Source organism: Onychomys torridus, chromosome 18 (genome assembly GCF_903995425.1).
Source record: "Onychomys torridus chromosome 18, mOncTor1.1, whole genome shotgun sequence".
Classification (NCBI taxonomy): domain Eukaryota; kingdom Metazoa; phylum Chordata; class Mammalia; order Rodentia; family Cricetidae; genus Onychomys; species Onychomys torridus.
The window spans coordinates 46688295-46708045 of NC_050460.1; the positions used below are offsets into that span (position 1 = coordinate 46688295).

The following is a 19751-nucleotide window of genomic DNA, read 5'->3' on the forward strand; positions in this document are numbered from 1 at the left end:
GCAGGCTGTGGAGACCGCAGGGTCTGCCTGCAGTCTTGGAAAAGGGTAGCCTTTCTGCAGGGCCGGCCAAATGGCCAGAAACTGGGGCCAAGGTCCTCCTGGGATGGCTGGTGCCTAGGGGTGGGACCCAGGGGCAGTTGCCTCTCTGACTATAACCCCAGGCACACACCTCTGTTCCAGCTATACTGAATTCTTAATAACAAGTCCTGAATATTGGGCTGGAAGAAGAAAAATTTCATGATATGCTTGTCTCCTCACATGTCCACACATGCTTAGTTTTGTTGTTCTATCCAAGACCTTGTTAGTAAACCACGTGACCAATGGTTATCACATAGAATTGTTTTCTTTTCTTTTGGGTAATTCAAATAAATGGTTAACAGGAGAATCTCTAGCTAGTAACAAACAAGCATCTGGCTAATATTCCATGAACTTTGTACATCATTTTCTAAATAATTGTTGGCCGTGAAAATGGTGATATTTTTCCTCCATAGAAAACAATATCTGTCCTTCTTCCCCATTTCTTCCTTGATCAAGATGATGAATCATGCAGAAATTACATCACATTTCAAATGCATAACTTAGTTTAGTACTATTCAGAAATACCCACATTTAAAAATGTTTGGGTGAAAGAATTTTTATCTGACCTAATTCGTCTTTCTTTCTTGTTTTTTTAGTTTTTGAAATTAAAGTGTCATTATATCATTCCTTCCTACAACTAATACCATGTAACCCTCAACCACCTCTATTAAATTCATGACCTCTTTTCCTATTTGTATTTCTTAATATAGGAAAACAACCCGCTCGGCCTATATATTGCTCATTTTATGTATGTGATTCCAGGACTGACCACTTGGTACTGGATAATCCATCGGAAGTCTTCTTTGGAGAGTACTGTTTCTCCTGCTCCATCTCCCTTAGCTTCTGTAGTTCTTTGTTGAGATTTAGAGCCTCCTGATCATTCTCCTTCCACATCAACAGGTCAATTGGTAAAGTCTTTCTATTTTAATTAGAATATTTATTTTTTCACAGTTTTATGCATGAATACAATGTATTTACATTATTTCACTCCTTTACCTCCTGATCCAACACCTTCAACATCACACAGGACCTTTTATTCTTTCTTTATTATTTTTATATAATACATACAATTATTTAATATTGTTCATATATATGTACACAGAGGGATCACCACTTGGGTGGAAATTGACTTTCCATCCCTCAACAGATATTGAATGCCTGCAGTCCTTCATCTAGCAGTGGGGCCTTCTTGATTGATATAGTCATTATTCAAGTCTCATTTAGGCAAGCACTTTATTGAGATGTTATGGATGTAGCTTACCTTTCAAAGGTAAAGACACTATCTAGCAGAGAGCATCTTGGGTATCTGACTCAAAAAATCTTTCCATTCCCACATCTTCATAGTTCCCTGAGCCTTAGGTGTAGTTTTTGTATTGTACATGTACAAATTGGGGTTGAGCATACCATGGCCACTTACTCTCTGACTTTTTCCTAGTGTGAATCCACAGAGTAAACTCTGGCATGAAAAGGAGCTTCTTTGATGAGGTGTGAAAGCTAAACTCAATCAACTGGTTTCTTCAGGCACTTTGGTGTCTTCTGAGGAGACTGAGAATGAGATGTTCTCAGCCTTGGGACCAGCACATTTAGACAAATTACTCCCATGCTACATAGAATGTTCTAGAGCCTGAATAAGTACTATCACTTGCTGATTGGGCAGATAAAATTGAGAAGTGTCTTACTTTTGTTCTGGAGTCTGTGATCATGACTAAATTATAGTTTATGCCTTTTGTTTATAGCTTATTATTTGTGAAATAAATTCATAAAAATAATAAGGTGCATAAGTCATGAAGATGATATGTGTACATATGTGTATGCCTGTGTTTGTATGTACATGTATGTTTCCCCAAACCTAGTGTCTCAAAAATAAATGCCAAATGAACTCATAACTAGCATTCAAACTCAGTGTTGACCTCCACATTTTTCTTAAATATTTTTAAAGGATTGACGTATTACTGATAATTTATTTTTATTCAGAAGAACACTGGCTTAATAAATTTAAATAGGAAAAATGTTTATTTTTAATTGATCATTTATGCATCTTATTTACCCATGCACCATTGCAGTAACAAGTATAAAAAGATGATGACAGGAGAAGAAATGTATTGTCATGTCCAGGTGTTTATATTTTTCTTAGGATGTGTTCAATGATTTATTTAGGAAGACAACCTCAAAGAAATTTACACAAAAAAAGAGTCTAAAAATGTAATTTACAATGTCCATTTATCTGCCAACTTTAGTAATAACTACTGATGAGCCACACACTTGAGATATACAGGCTAGCAGGCATATGCATATCCAATTAGTACTGTTTCTTCTTTGAACCAACAGTGCTCTTTTATTTGTAACTTTAATGGCTTAATTTTGCTGCTATTACAGTTTGAAATGAGCTTAGTCAAAATAGCCTCTGACACCCAAAGATACCAGGTTTCGTTTCCACAGAATTTATTTTCAAAGTTCTTTATTATCTCAAGTTACAGCATGGCAAGAAGACAGCTCATTTGCATATTATAAACTTTCAAAATGTGTGCCGTTTTGATAGCTTGTAATTTACTAGAATGGGGATATAAAGAAATTTGATGGTTGCTAAGGTGCTTTTTGTTTCCAAACAGAAACTGGCAACTCATCAATGAGCATGTTTGTTTCAGAGAAATATCCTTCACAGTGACCATGCCTGTTGGGAAGGTGCCCGGGTGACAACATCAATTAATTTAATGTTCACTCATTTGCCCATTATAGAGACCACAAGCATGACCCTGTATTGTATAGTAAGGATATAATAGACATGTCATGGGCATTGTTGGCGAAGGAAATTTTAGCTATAAAGTCACATGGATATTTGAGATAACTGGAATTTGCAAAGTTCTAGCAATGAAGATCTCTCATTCAACTATAAATCAAAGATAAAATCCACAGTACTCCACTAAGACATATCCAGCTATGGCCTGGAACAACAAGCAAAGAAAGTCACCCAAACTGTGATGCAGAGAATCCAAATTATTGCAAGGAAGTAGAAAGTAATGCCTTGATCTTGTAGCAAGAAGGGAAGTCCTTGGATTATTCCAAACCTGAGCTGGAATACTTACAAGATGCCATTGATTTCAGCACTTCAGAGCATTGATTTTTTTTAATCCCCCTTTCCCTAGAAAAGGATGAGAGTTGGTACTTCAGACAGAGCTCTAGAAGTGGGAAAGTGTCAGTGGCACTGTCTCTAGTGGCAAATAGAATTCCGAGATGAGGAAAACAAACCAGACAATTGATCTTGGTTGAGCTTCTGAAATCTTTCCTGCGCTTCATCATTTTATGTAGCCTTTAATTGCTGCTTTCTTTCTCCTCGTTTCCATTTGGAAAAAAAAAAATCAAATGTGTCCATTCTAATCTCCATGCTGACTCAAGCTCTGCACCCCTACCCCCAGCACTAGGCATGAACTTGTGACTTCATAGAGGCTAGGCAAGTCCTTTAGCACAGAGATGCCCCCCAACCCACCCTAGTCTTTCTGAGACTGAAAAGAGATGGAACGACTTACATTTGGAAAATCAGTATTAAACATTAATATTTTTGTGTTATTTTTCCTCTTTTATTTTGATATTTATGATTTTTAAATTACTGTTCTTTTAATAACTAAGTTCCTTATGCTATTGCTTATCTCTTGGGGATTCCTTTGTGTGCCAATTGCTTCAACTAACAGTGGGGATTCAGTCTAACCATTCAGCATGTTTTCCTCTTTAAGGATGTCAGTATTTCAAATGCAATAGCTCCATTTAATTTTATCAACAACAAAAATGCATCCCTATCTTTATTGTTACTGTCAGAAGCTATGATCAGTTCTGTTATAGATGAAGGTTCTGGGGATGTGTAAAGATGAATAGATAAGCCCAGGCTGCATCACTGGCTATCTCATTCTGGTGTTTCAGTACAGAACGAACTACGCCTTGATGATCCCTTTAGCTAAAAGCCTTCCATCAGTAATGAAAATAAAGTATTAGTTAATTTAAATAGTCTTTCAGAAATCTTCATGAATAGTCATGTCTTGGGCTCCCTTTAAAACGGCTTACTAATTTTAATTAAGTCTTTACTCATTAAAATGAGTCATTATTTCTTAATTTTATTTTCACAACTTTCATGTGTTTCCTCTATAATTGCTTTAAAAATTTTAAGTCCTATGTTTTGTATTTTTTTTCTGGTCACTGACCTACTGGGTTGATATTATTTAACTACTTTATCTGCCTTCAGCAATATGAAATAGATGTCATTTAATCCTTGCAACATTTAAAGGGTCTTTTATGGATATCCATTTGCTATATTATATTCACCTATTTTACATGTACAAGTCCATACATTTAATGCATTTATGAAAGACTACAATTCTTACCATGAAATTCAGCTTAATACATTTTATGACCACAATAACATTTACTGTTAATCTTGATTCCATCCCATCTCCAGGCAAAAGCCTGTCTAAATTTGACGAGTTTAACATTAACTTTTTAAGACATTTCAGATAATGGGACCATGCAATGTGTTGTCCTTTGTGGCTTGCCTTCTATCACCTAGCAAAGAGTTATTGAGAATCAGTCATGTGATAGCATGTATCAGAGCTTCATTATTTTTGGCTGCTGTATAATACTTCATTTCATGCATATACCCCAATTTATGCCTCCATTGTCAGCTGATGAAAATTTGAGATTTTTTTTTCCATTTGAGGGCTCTTGTGAATGATACTGGTATTGATGTTTGTGTGTAAATTCTCTCAGAGCATTCTTTTCTCCATGTGTCCTAGTTTTTTACCTAAGAAGTGTCTAGTCCTATGATGACCCATACGTATAACTAGGCAGAGAATTTCCAAGTTATTTTCCATCTCACCATTTCACATTCTTGCAGGAAGTATAGATGTATTGTTGTTTCTTTGCAATTATTTTATATTTTTTATAAATATATTATAAATTATATTTCTTATATACAATAGAATATATAATAATGCCTATTATTATATATTTATTATAAAATATAAAAATTATTTCTTATCTATATATTTCTTTGCAATAATTATAAAACCTTGTTATTTTTCTTGTTACCTTATCAAGACCATCTAGGGAGTAAGAAATGATACCCCATTAGGGCTTTATTTTGCATTGTCTTATGACACAGTGATGATGACCATCTTTTCATGTGCTCAGGTCTCTACTGTTTGTATGTTTTCATAAGGTAGAAGAGTGTCAAAAATAAGACCCTGAACTTTTAATACTTTTATCCTTGGGTCTCTCCCATTGTTCCCTCTGAGTAAGATGCTAGCTTTTTAAGCCAGAGAACTTTTGCCCATAAAATCAGAGCAGTAAGCCAGGGTCTGCTAGCACATGCCTGTAAGCCTAACACTCAGGAGGGTGAGGCAAGAGGATTTCTGTGACTTGAGGCTAGTACAAATTATATAGCAGGCCCAGGCCAACGAGAACAGTGCCTGGCTGAATTAGTGATGCTGGGGAATGACTATCCCATGTGTAGAAAACAAAGTGCTTAGCTGATAACATGCTTTCCTTGGTAATAAGTCTGTGTGTGTCCTTTTTAAGAGATACTGAAAATCTGTAATTTTCAGAAGTTTTTGTTCCTGAGACCCCTATTAATTCTAAAAATTACTTTTAAGACTCCCAAAAGCTGTCTTTTTACTGATTGAGTTTAATAATATTTATCATATTATAGGGTTAAAAATGAGACTTTGCTTGTTATCATGGTGCATGTATTTAATGTCAGCATTTGTGAGGCAGATACAGCCAGATCATTGTGATTAGAGGCCATTCTGATCTACATTGTGAGTTCTAGGCAAGTTGAAGCTACACAGGGAGACACTGTCAAAAAAAAAAAAAAGAAGAATAGAAAAAGAAAGAAAATAATTTTTAAAATAATTAGATTTAAAAAGAACACTTCTTTATACTTATTTAGAATACTATAGTAATTGCACAGTATCCTCTTGTGGTGGCCCATGACAGTGATCAGGGGACCAAGGCAGGAAGTTTAGAGGTTAAAAACATCCTAGTCTACCTACCTAAAATGAAACCCACAAAATAAAATGTGCAAAAATAAGATTCGCCCACTTTGTTGCAACAAAGCAAACAATACCTTTATGAAAAAATAAATACAGTTTTAGAAATACAATAATTTAGGAAGGAAAACAACTTTTTATTTCAATGTGTAAATCTGTTTCTGTATTTTACTCAACAGCAAAAATAATTCTCATTACAGCTTCTGTCATCCATAGACTACATTATTGCTCATATTATAAAAAAGAGAGGTCTACAGTTAGCTTGTAGAAGTATCATAGTGAAGAAAACAGATAACATTTTACTGTTAACATTAAAATATCCTACCCTTGCAAATCTCTTGGTAGTTCTCAAGGATCCTGGAGGTGCTGACCATGCTTAGGGGATCATTGTTGAGAGATAGAATGCATCTTTTTAAACTAATTAATTAACTATGTCCCTCTTCAACACTGTACTCAAATTGAATGACCTTGGACTCAATTTTTAAGAACTTAATCTGCTTGAAACTAAAAGTACATGTTTCTGAAAGATTAAAAAAAATTCAAGATGAAAAAAAATATGGTTATCCAATATCAAATAGTCAGCCCTGAAAACTACATACAAATAACACTATTCAGACAAAATATGCTATATTTAGGAATATATTTGTGTATCTGAATACGTATCTATGCATGTAATTAATAATTAAAAACAGGCTATGAAATCGAAAGAGAGCAAGGATGAGTGATTGGGATGATTTGAAAGGAAGAAAGGGAAGAAGGAAATGTGATTGTATTATAATCTTAGAAATAGCGAAGTTTTTAAAAAGTAAAGTCTGCCTGACAAGCATGAAGATCTAAGTTCAGATCTTTAGCACCCGTGGAAATCATCACAACCCCAGTGCTAATGTGTGTTGGGGGATGTGGAAACAGCTGCATCCCTAGCTGAGCAGAATGGATGAACACTAAGTTCAATAGATACCCTGTCTCAAAATAGGGAGGAATTGAGGAAAACACCTGACATCCATCTCTGGCTGCCACATCCATGCAAATACATATGTATGCATACCTACATGAACACATGCACATTCATATTCACACACACACACAAAAGCTTTTGTTTCTATAATTGTCAATATTAAACCAGAAAGGCCTCCTTTGGCAACTAGAATATGCCTATGAGATATTAGTGGCTGATGTTATTGAACTCCATGACAACTCTTGGAAAGGGAAACTATTTAGTTGGAAATTTTCCTGTGTCCCACCCAGTCTGCAGCTGCTCAGACCCAAATAAACACAAAAAGGCTTATATTAATTACAAACTGTATAGCCATTAGCTCAGGCTAACTATTGACTAGCTCTTACACTAAAAGTAACCCATAATTCTGATCTATGTTTAGCCACTGGTTTGGTACCTTTTCTCAGTTCTGCCTTGTCATCTTGCTTCCTCTGTGTCTGGCTGGTGACTCCTGACTCAACCTTCCTCTTCCCAGAATTTTCCTTGTATGCTTATCCCACCTTTACTTCCTGCCTGGCTACTGGCCAACCAGCATTTTATTTATCAACCAATCAGAGCAACACACATTCACAGCATAGAGAACGACATTCTAGAGCAAGACTATGTTTCATATTTTTTAAAAATTCTTTTCAAATTATCAATTAAGTTAAAGATAAAATGTTATTTGGCTAATTTTGAATAATAAGCCTGGGTAAGATGTTATGGGTAGCAGTAATCTTAAAAGTTCTTGTTAAAAATTTAAACCTGAGGCCAGTTATTGGGGTGAATGCTTGAAGATCAGAGAAGCAGAACAAGCCACAGCTACCTCACCTCGATAGTTCCTCAGCTGATCCTGTTTCCTCAGACTGGAAGCCTCTCAGTCTTCATCCAGAATGGGTCTCAGCTGAACTGTTGTTCAGAGCCTAAATGCTTAACCCGCCAAATGCTTCTAGTTTCTGGTCTTCATGCCTTATATATCTTTCTCTTTCTGCCATCACTCCCTTTTATTAAAGGCTCACTTTCTGAGATTAAAGATGTGTGTCACCATGCCTGAGTATTTCCAATGTGGCCTTGAACTTACAGAAATCCAGAGGTTATGGTCAGTACTCAGGCTCACTAAAGAAAGTGAAGACTGGTGTGCTTAGTGTACTATCATGCATTGCATTTGATGGCAGAGCCTGTGAAAAGTATCCTTGAGTAGGCAATGATTTGAGCAGAGTAAACATGGTATCTAAGTGGGCACTTTGAGATGGTGTCAGCATTTGAATCAGTAGTGAGGACAATGGGAAAATTAGCAAGTAGTAATGAAGACAACGACGATTTCTCAGTGTGCTCAGGCATCATTTGATCTGCTGACTAGAACAAAACAAAGAAGTATGGATTTGCCCTCCTTCTTTTGCCACTACTTGAGAAAGACCACTTCATCTAATCTTCTTTGATGTTTATCCCTGAGACTGGAGAGGAGTACTTCCACCATTGGTAGCTGGCAGTGGGCAGATCTGGGACTATTTCTCCATGTGATTACATGAACTCTTTATCTATCCCCCATTCATATTACATATTAGACATATCATGAACATGAAATCCCAGAAATTTATTGTTATCAAGTAAGATTTTTCCATGGATAATTTATATCAGCTATATTGATAATAGATGGAAATTTGAGATATTTTCTACTCAGTAAAGAATTTGAATTGACAAGGTTTTTGTAATCACTCCTTATGGTAGAGAGGAGCCATAGCTTAACATCTAGGTAGGCTTCCACGTGTCCAGTGTTTGTCCAAACTGTTCTTTGATAACATTTAATCTAGAAACACTGAAAAATTATGATACCCTGATTTTGAAGCTCATATATATCTAACTAGTCAATTAACCATAATTAAGAGCATGATAACATGACTTTTCATTTGTAAAATGCTAATAATACTTATTTTCAAGCTTTGTTGTCAGCAGTAAAGATAATAGATTGAAAGCCATGGGCATGCCATGTGAGCCTAGTGGAGCCAACCAAATAATGATTGATATCTTAATTCAATCTTAAGTGGTAGAAATCTATCTTCCAGGTGGTAAGCTGCCAAGATTAAACATTACAACTGGTATATCTATGATGGTGAAATGCCATCAGCGTGCAGCAGTGCCAGCATTAGGAGAACCACTAGAGGAGAAGGCAATCATGGAGCCCCATCTTTGACATTTTCTTATTTGAAAAAATTTTAATGTTGACATTTAAAGTCATTTCTTCTAAGCTAGTAATTATAATGCATTTCCTTCCTGTAAAGTAATATTTAGAAACAAACCAGGGCTAGTATATCAAAATTATTAAAACATTGACATGCCAAGAAATACTTTTAGAAAGAAAACCTTTGTTAAAAATGTATCTGGACATATCCAAATAATTGAAGCCATGGTATTTGTAATTGACGCATAAAATTGTAAAATCTGGCCAATTTTTTTTGGCAGAATTTTATGAAAAATGTTTTCTTAAAAAATTTATTTATCTATTTTATGTATGAGTCTCCATCTTCATGTATGCCTTTATGCCAGAAGAAGGCATGGGGTCCCACTAGAGATGGTTGTGAGCCATCCATGTGGTTGTTGGGAATTGAACTTAGCCAAAGATCTTAACCTCTGAGCCATCTCTCCTGCCCCATGAAACATATTTTTAAGTCTGATTTCAACTCTCTTTACATTTTCTTGGTAAAAACATTATTACCCACAAAGGGAAACATACTCAACTGTGAATATAGGGACTCATGTTAATAAAACTAGAAAAAAAATGGATAGTGTAAGATAGTTGATTTGTGAAAAGAAATCTGTGCTGCAACTATTAAAATTTTTAAGGGAGTTTTTCTCCTCTGGGGGAACAGTTCTTTCTTTCTGAGAGGCTTAAGACCTCTGTGTGTCTCTTTCATCATGAGTGGTGATAAATAAGTTCAATTTCCAGGTACTTTTCAATGTTTCAAAGACACCCTTTGATGCAGAATGATAGTAGGAACTAAAATTGACTACCAATGTTAGAATTTGCAATAAATGCCTACTTTCCTACTGTGAAGAACATCCGTTCCTGATGTGACTCAATTACTCACCATATATATGGAAAATTGATGGCCCAAGCATTGCTATTTGTCATGTTCACAGTTGCCAACTTTTCAACTTTTAATTTCTTGCTGTTATTTTGCAATTAAAAATTTAATGTTGTGGCTATGAAACAGATGCATGTTTCCATCTAGTTGTTTCCATTTTTGATATTGTTTTCCAAGAGTCAAGAGGTAGGTGAAATTCCTGAGGGCTTAAAAATAGTTCTGAAGCAGAAGTGTGCACCCTAGGGGCACGATTATCTTATGTGCAGGCAATTGTATTTTCAACACAATTAGCTGCCTAACCGTGTGACTAAACATCTCTATGTATTTGCACATATAAGTAATTATGTCAGAATTAAAGTCTGAAGAGCTCTCTCTGACTTTGCTTTCCCTCGGGAATAGCTATAACAAAATACAATGAGTATAATCCTAGGTTATAAACTTATTTACTGAACAAACTATTTACAAACAATATCTGAAATGACAGTTTCGTTTTCTTTATCAAAATATGAAGATAACAAAGATTATGCATGACCATGACAGAAATTGTAGGATTCTACAATTTACCAATATATCTGGTCTGATAGTCTCTCTTTAACACATACATGAATTCATATGGCATATGTTTATATAAAATTTCAAACATAATGCTACCTCAAGAATTGATATTCATTTTATGCAATTAATATAAACTAATAATGAAAACAAAACAATTATTAATAAATCTTACAAACTGCAAGCCAAGTCTTGCCACTCACCTTATTCTGTTCCCATCTTTGAGTTCTTTCATACATGGGAATAATTTCTGTCTTTCAAAGCTTTCCTTATTGAAGGAGCTGAGTGAATATTTATGTTTTATGTTGTTTTGTCCTTTATTAAAATACTCTTAGTTCTAAAAGAAAATAAAACATGAGGTATATTACTTGGAGACCCATTTTATTATTTTATTTTATAGATTTTAATTAAAATATATCAGTTTCTCCTTCTCTTTCCTCCCTCCAGCCCCTTCTACGGCCCCTTCTTCCAATTCCTTCCTTGTCCCTTCCTTTGTGTGTATATGTTCATATCTATATGAACAAATATACAAATACATGCTGAGTCTATTACAGAAGGACTCTTGACTGTTTTATGGATTTCTATACCTGACTTGTGCATGTCTGTATGTATTTTAATGTTTGGTTTGGGCCCCCAAAGCCTCAAGAATGGTTTCCCACACACATTTCTGGAACTCAATGCAGATTCCTCTCTGTGGTACAGTGCTCTGAAATCCAGCTACCTCTCCTCATCTTTATCCAGGGGCCTCACCACAGATGAGCAAGGCTGCTCACATCTATTTGGACTCCCTTCCTCTATTCGATAAGAAAGTATCTCCAATGCCAGGTTGTAAAATTATCATCATTCTATGTTTCTTGCTTAATGAGAAAATATTTTGTTGAATAGAATTAGTGCTGCAGCTCACATGTTTATATGAGTCAGATAAAGGTTAAGCTCGATTGTACCTTAGCCTCTTTGAAATACTCATATCTTGTTTAAGCATGACAATAAACTAATTAAAGCAAACTGAAGGCCAGCAGTTTCCACTGGGTTAAGTGGTAACTTTTCAAAACATGTCCTCATCACAGGGTGTAAATAGATTTCATATTTAAATAAACACTAAACATAATACTTGATGATTAAGTGCATGTGGTTGATAGTATGATGCAAATTCTAACTGGCAGTTTAATTTATTATTAAGCTAATTTGTATTTAGTTTTTGCTGCTGTTGAAATTATTTGGATCTCCTTCTATCATTAAAAAGAAAGTCAAATGAAGTGACTCAAAGACCAGTGTGGTGGGTTTCCTGAGAGTCTATATGGGAGATTTAAGGCAGATAGATGAACAGGTAATCATAAGCACAATAATGCCTCAACTTTTGTTTGTTCAAATTTTGGGTTCATTTAAGGAGATAATTCTGATAGGAGGATGAGGTGTATTTGGGATAATAGTTGTAACCTCTGGCTTTTCAGCATTCATACCATAGTGTTCATAAATTCTTGAGAGACTTGAGGCTTGGTAAAGAGTTTCCATCTCTCACTGTGGCCTGCAAATTGGGGTTTCCTACAGAGCTGGAATACTAAATGTAAGAGTGTGTGTCCGTTATGTTTTGAAAATAATCTGCTTTCGTAAGTTTGACTTGGAAGCGGCACAAATGGTCATGTGTGCACCGTGGCACTCTGTTCCTTCGTGAATGCCTGGAACTGAGGTGTGCCTTCTGGTTACCAATTCTCCCCTAGGAACTGCTTTCCAATGGTAGATAGTCTTGGAAACATTTCATGGAATGGCTTCTCTGTATTTACTTTTCAGCCAAAGGCTCCAGGAAACCAACATTGAAACTTCACTTCAGCTCTTCCCACCTAATTTTGATCTCTGTGTCTCCAGCTCACTAATTGGCATGTCTTGCTTAGGCATCTCCTGCCAGTGTGTGGTCTAGGGAGTGCCTCCAGGAAACACTCCAGGGCAAGTGTGAGCCGCCTCCCATTTGCTCCAGTTTTCACTGGAAACACCACACTCTCCTGCACTGACTTTTCCCCAGTGCCTGCAAATAGCTGCTTTACAGATTTCTCCTTGTGTGTCTTGGAGAAGTTTAAGAAAAACAGTTATTCTCAAAACCAAAATCAAGAGGGAGAAATGGGAGGGAGGGATGAAGGGATGAAGAAGAGGATGTAAAAAGGGAAGCACCAGATTTCTCTGCAGAGAGCTCTTTGATGACTTGGAAATTCACCAAGGAAGAGACTGAAAGTCTTTTGTGGGGTTTGTTTGGGACTTGACAATGAGTGAAGCTTGATCTTCCCACTGTCTCCCTTTACTTGTTTACTTGCAGTCTGATGAAGAGCCTGAAGACGCTATGAATTCACAGAAAGACACTTTTGCAGTTCCCCTGGCTGCCATCAGGACACCTCCTTCCCGCACTTCTGCTAATTAGTTACTTAGCGTGTTGACCTCCATTTAATAGGCACTTTCACAGTGATGTCTAGAACACTGGAGACTTGACAGGGATCACTTTTTACTTCATTCTCATGATACCTCTGCATTAGGGTACGCTCTTTCATGGGCCATGTATATTCCTTTACATTATGTTAGCAGAAGCTCCAGCTTTGGCTTAAACTAATATTTTCAAGGATGCTTGCATAAGACATTGATCATATCGTCAGAGCAACTCCAGCTCTCTAGTGAGCAACAAGAGCCAAAGTGATGTAAAGCTAATAGGAAAGACATTGAAAAAATGCATGTCCATGTTAAGGTACAGTGATGAGAACTGAATGAGTCATCAAGACTCAGAGAAGTTTTATTCTAGAAAGTTCTCCAGATAGGTTCCTGGATAGTAGTCTCATTTTTTTCCTACATATTTACAAATGGAGCTTGTTAGTGGAATTATAACAAGCTTCTAAGAGCATTTATATATGCATGGAGAACATGCAGAGCCAGACAAAAAGAGAATGGGATGATTCTCATCTAAGCATGGAAATATTCTTACATGGAGTGTTGAAGGATACAAAAGTATTGGAACATGGAAATATAACCTTACCTATAGGGCATGGGTAGGAGAAATGATAAAAAAGTGTGTGAATTATGGATATTTGGTACTGAGCACTGGAGAGAAATGAAAAGAGACCACACTAATTGGTCTCTACCCATCACAAAGACAGGATGTGAACACAGACAGGGGAACTGATATCAAGGAAACTCACAAAGGTGGAGGGATTGTCCTGGACCACCAGGCAGAAGAAAATCTGTTATCCAAATGAGCTGAACACACTCCCCTGCCAGCCCTGCACCTGCAAATGAATTTATTCAGCAGATTCTGTTAGCTATTCATAGTGGCCTTGGTTGATCTTAGAACAAAGGGCAAAATAAAAACTCAGATATACCACTGGGTCTGCTGGAAGAGCAGTTTAATGGGCAAAAGAAGAAAGGCCTCCTGGAGGAGGTCACAGATGACATCAAACTTTCTTTTTCACATGTCCCTAATTTCATTTCTTCTCATGTCTTGTATATGGTAACAAACTAATTAATCAACATTAAACTTTATAAAATAAAAGACTATGAGAAAGTGTCATAACTACACTTACTACATCATTTTATTTGATATAAGTTGTTTTGAGATTTTAGAGTTCAGTCTGTACAGATCACTTATTACCTGATGGACAAAAGTTCAAATGTCTTATCCTACAAAACCACATAGGAATAAGTAATTAAATATTCCCTGACCTTTATGTCAGTGATATTCCATTCCAATCATATTACTTGAAATTACTTAAACAATATTTACAAGTATTTCTACAAAAAGAAATAGAAATAAAAAGTGTAATGAACAACCCCAATAAATTGGGGATCTGACAGATAGAAATGATAAAACTTAACTAAACATATATTTAGTTTAAGGTAAAAATGTTGCCCAATGATGTATGCTGGACATGAAAAACAAATCTATTGAGTACTCTGAAAAGCACTACCATACTTCCTTATTTCAATGTGCTAGATGCCAACTAAGAAATATTGAATACTGCTGCTTGGTATGTAGTATGAGCACTTTATTGTCAAACTAATAATTAAAATGCATCATTAAAATATTCTGTTAATGTAAACATGAACATTTGAGAGAATACCGTTCTCTCTGGAGTGGGCTGCAAAGTGACCTACCTGGTCTGCTTCTCAGCTGTGTATTGGTGAAATTATTAATGCCACTCCACATAGTTAAAAGGGAAGTTTATTTTGTGAGGTAACTTACAGTGTAAATTATCTAAGGCTGCTATTTACTAAATTTGTTTACTAGTACATACAATAATCTACCATACTATCTTACAGCTATGTGTGTGTTTTTATAAACTTGAGTCTATCTTGCTGCTACTTCCAAGAACACTGGTTATTCTGATACTTGATTCTCTTTAAGAGTTTCATCTCATGAGTCCTGTTCTGCCATTCATAAGAGACATTTGTAGGTGTGGGTCCCCTAGATAACAAAGGTAGCTTATATTAATTCTTTCTAAAAGAGCTTGCTGTTGACTGGAAAACTGAGAGCTGGGTTGAGAATTTGAAAATAAATGGTCGTGGCATTAAGATGTGAAGGGGGTGGCTTTAAAAGTCTTTTCAAAGGCTGGCTTAAACGTATCAGTTATTTGCCTTCACAATCCAGAGTTTTATCATATTGCTGGACTGGCTTTTTCAGAACTTAGAAGTATAAAGTTGTATTCTCTCTTTTGAGGATAAAATATGAAAGGGTCAGTTTTCGGGTTTCAGCATCTAAGTTAAGCGGGCATCTCAACATGTGTTTATCAGCTCACCTTCCTTTATAATATCTGGCTTGAGAAATAAGCAGGTAACAATGTGTTTTGTGATCAGAAGATATTGCAGTGTATATAAAATCAGTTCAAATTATTATAACTATTCATATCCAACCATTAAAATACACTCATGGGGGATAGTAAACCACTTAGCTTTGCAGGGGGAGGGGGGGCGCGGTTAAAACACAGCCTGGAAGATTTGTATTCAAATATTTAAGTCATTATATCTTATCAAATGGGGATGCAACATGGCTTTTCTGGTTGTTGTGAAAATTAGATATGAGATTGCCAAAACACTTGAGCAATTATGACATTTCCTCATCTCAAATGAAATGACTTATTAATAAGGCATTATCATTTCAAGTGGGGCAGGACATAGCTCTGCTTTCTAATTTTGATCAATTTTCTTTAATGTTAAATTTAGTGCTTCTGTGATTTCACTGTGAAGTCTAGCATGGTTGGTTTACCTTTAAGTATTTTATTATCTATATTATTTTATTAGCCGGAGTCCTTTCTCACCTCTGCCCATATGAAACACATACTTTTATCTATGTCTTCCAATCTTTGTAAAATACTAGTAGCTTAAAAGTTCTAATGCTCAGATTCAGAATTTCTGAAATTTTAACATCTTAATATTTATACCCCCTCCATGACATGTTACACACATGTACACACACACATACATATTTGCATGCACACATGTATGCATAGATGTTTATAGATTGGAATGAAAATCATGAAATATTAAAAAATGCTGATCATAAATTTCTAAGGAGGATTTTCCTGAGCAGGACATGCATACATGAACAGTTATTCTAATCCTCACTGCATGTTGTATTATAAGAATCTTTACAATTCAGAGCTTTTGCCTTTTGCTGAATGGGGGTAGGAGATAGGGAAAGAGACCACCCAGGCAAGCAATGGAATCAAGAGAGTACCATGGATATTAAACAGATACTTTATAGGTACTAGAGAACTATGAAATGAGAAAAAAATCCATTTGAATTAATTAGATGAAAATAATTGTAATTACAACCATTATTAAAAAGGCTTGCACTGGGCTAATTACCATATGTAAAAGCTCTCAGACATGCCCTTAATAGTGATATGTAGCAGCTTTGTACAGTTGCTATGTTTTACATAATTACTACATGAGACCATATTCAGCTGTGCGTCAAGTTCTGTTGCCCAAGTAGCAATTCATTTACTCCAATCTGGGACTTATTAGATGGAATATTACTTTTAAAACTCTTTTCATAGACCCATACAAAATGAAGACACTGGAAGAGATTAAAAGTGAGGCTCTCTACATTCCTTTGAATTATTACTAAACAAAGTGTTCTACTCTTTCCCCTTTCTGTAAAATGCTGCTGGGTTGAAAGACCTATTGTACATAGATTCAGAGTTTCTGAAATTTTAAACCTCTGGTCCTACAAGATCTTCACATGTGTACCCTTCTACTTAGATATCTCTCATTCTCTCTCTCTCTCTCTCTCTCTCTCTCTCTCTCTATCTCTCTCTCTCTCTCTCACACACACACACACCTTTAGAATGCTTATTTTGCCTCATTCATTATTATTATTACTTTGAATTTGAGTCCCATAGTTATCATATATACATATGTAGTAATATGTATATATTTATATGTGTATATACACATATATGTAATTCTAACATTCTATATACATAGTATGTCAGAGTAAAAGTTTCCAGTGTGAGTAGTGTATCTAAATTTCTTTTGTTTAAAATGTGTGACAGATAGATCTCCGAGTTTCAGGCCAGCTTAGTGTGCATAATGAGTTACATGCCAGCTAGGGCTACTTGGTGAGACAGTCTCTAAAATATTTAAAGAGCACAGTTAATATTTCTCTATGTAGTTTAGACTTGCCTCTTTTTATCCACCCTGACCATCTATTCCCTTTATTGATATGTATAGAACACTGGTATTTAGATTATTGATTAAAACAAACTCAACCCTCTCATATTGTTGTTTCCTAGTTACTCTATATGTTCTCTGTTCTTTTTTTTTTAACTTATTTTCATCCCTGTCTTTAGGGTAAATGAATTGAAAACTGATTACATTGTATCTCCACTATTGACTTATTAACTCTACCTTTCTTTTTTGTTTTTCATTTCTGTCATTGTTATTCTTTTCTATTGAAAAAAATTCATAAAATATATTCTAATCATGGTTTCCACTCCCCTGACTCCTACTAGATCCCCCCATCTCACCACCCACCAAACTGCATGCCCTTCCTTTCTTTCTCAATTTAGAAAAGAAAAAAAATAGGTAAACAAAACCAAACATACCAGAATAAAAACAAACAAACAACGTAGAAGAAGAAACACACACACACACACACAAAGAGAGAGAGAGAGAGAGAGAGAGAGAGAGAGAGAGAGAGAGAGGAAACTCATAAAAACAAAATCAGAAACCATTATAAACAACCAAAATATCAGTAAGACAAAAAATGCACAAACAAAACAATATGAGACAAAGTCTACAAAAATACTATTGAGGACAGGTCCGGGTCCCACAGCCTGGGTGCCTCCCAAACAGTTCAAGCTATTCAATTGTCTCACTTATCCAGAGGGCCTGATCCAGTTGGGAGTTCCACAGCTTTTGGTTCATAATTCAAGTGTTTCCATTCGTTTGGCTATTTGTCCCTGTGCTTTTCCAATCTTGGTCTCAACAATTCACACTCTTACAGTCCCTTCTCTTTTTCCACAATTGGACTCCTGGAGCTCCACCTGGGGCCTGGCCGAGGATCCCTTAGTGCATGAGCTGGCTGTTTGGAACCTTGGGCTTACACAGGGACACTTTGCTGAGCCTGGAAGGAGGGGACTGGACCTGCCTGTACTGAATCCACCAGGTTGAATTGAATCCCCAGGGGAGTCTTGTCCCTGGAGGAGATGGGAATGGAGGGGAGGGGATGGGGGGAAGATGAGAGCAGGGACAGGGAGGGAGGAGGATGGGGGAACCCATGGCTGATGTGTAAAATTAAAACACAAATATAATAAATAAAAAAGGAGAAAAAAATTGAAAAAAAAAACAAAAACAAAACAAAACAAATACCACTGAGTTTGTTTTGTGTTGGCCATTTACTGCTTAACATGGACCTAGCTTGATATATCCAGTGGGACTCGATGGGAGAAGCCTAATTTTCATTTGTGAGTGGTTGTGAATTGGAGATACATTCCTCCTTATGGATGGAAACTCATGTCCATTTCCCCATCTCAGAACTGGGACCTCATCCAGCATCAACCTGTGTAAGCCCTGTAAATGCTCCCACCGTCCCTGGGTTCATAGGCTCAACATCCTCTCCTGTCTGGAAGACGCAGTTCTCTTGGTGTCATTCAGCTCATCAGGCTGCTCTTACACTCTTTCTGCATCCTCTTACGCAGAGTTCCTTGAACCCTGAGGATTTGAAGGCATCCGTTTAGGACTGAGTGTTCCAAAAATCTCTCACCCTTTGTATGTTGTTCGTTGTGCATGTCTGTATTTGTTCTCATCTACTGCAGGAGAATGCTCGTCTGATGATGGCTGAGTGAGACTCTGGTCTATGATTATAGCAGAACACTTTGATTCTGATCATTCTTTTAGCAAAGACTGTTTAGAAAAGCTCTCTACCGATTTAGGTGCTCAGTTCCTGGTAAGTATTATACTCTTCAAGATCTATGGAGCCCAGCCTTCTTTTGTATATGCGCATCATGTTTTCTGTGTAAGGTAGACATGCAGCTACTTAATTTAACTATTCTGACAGTTCATTCTTCCTATGTTATGTTTCAATGCAGAACCTCTTGTTTTTGAGATACTCATCTTGGGGAAAAATGAGTTCATTCTGGATATCCAAGAAAATTCAATATAAATCAATATTGATGTCTGACAGGAATATGGCCTAGCATAAGGGGCAATGTGTTTTGCTTGAAGGTAGGATGGGCCATGATTGACACATCATAGACATTTCTATAAACTAAATTTAACATAGCATGGATTTCAAAGGAATTGGTGCTAAAGTTTAAATGCACACTTGGTAGAATTGTTAGTTTGCAGAGAAATTATCACTCATAATTGCACAAATAAAGGCAGTTTATAAAGGCAGGTGAAGGAACAGATACATTTGCCTTTAGAATGCTGTACTAAACTTAATGTTAAATGATCCAGGCTCTGTCTGTATAGTGTTGGGCAAATCACTCCCCTTGAGCTATATTTTTTTTTCCTCTTCCTATTAATTCTTGGCAAATCTATGCCCAAGCCTCAGAAATA

The 19751-nt window shown here is 36.2% G+C and overlaps 1 protein-coding gene across 1 annotated transcript in view; it reads left to right on the top strand.

The window, feature by feature from the left end:
* The window catches only part of Ctnna3 (catenin alpha 3), a 1414880-nt gene that overhangs the window by 1057590 nt on the left and 337539 nt on the right, over nt 1–19751 (top strand). The window lies entirely within an intron of this gene.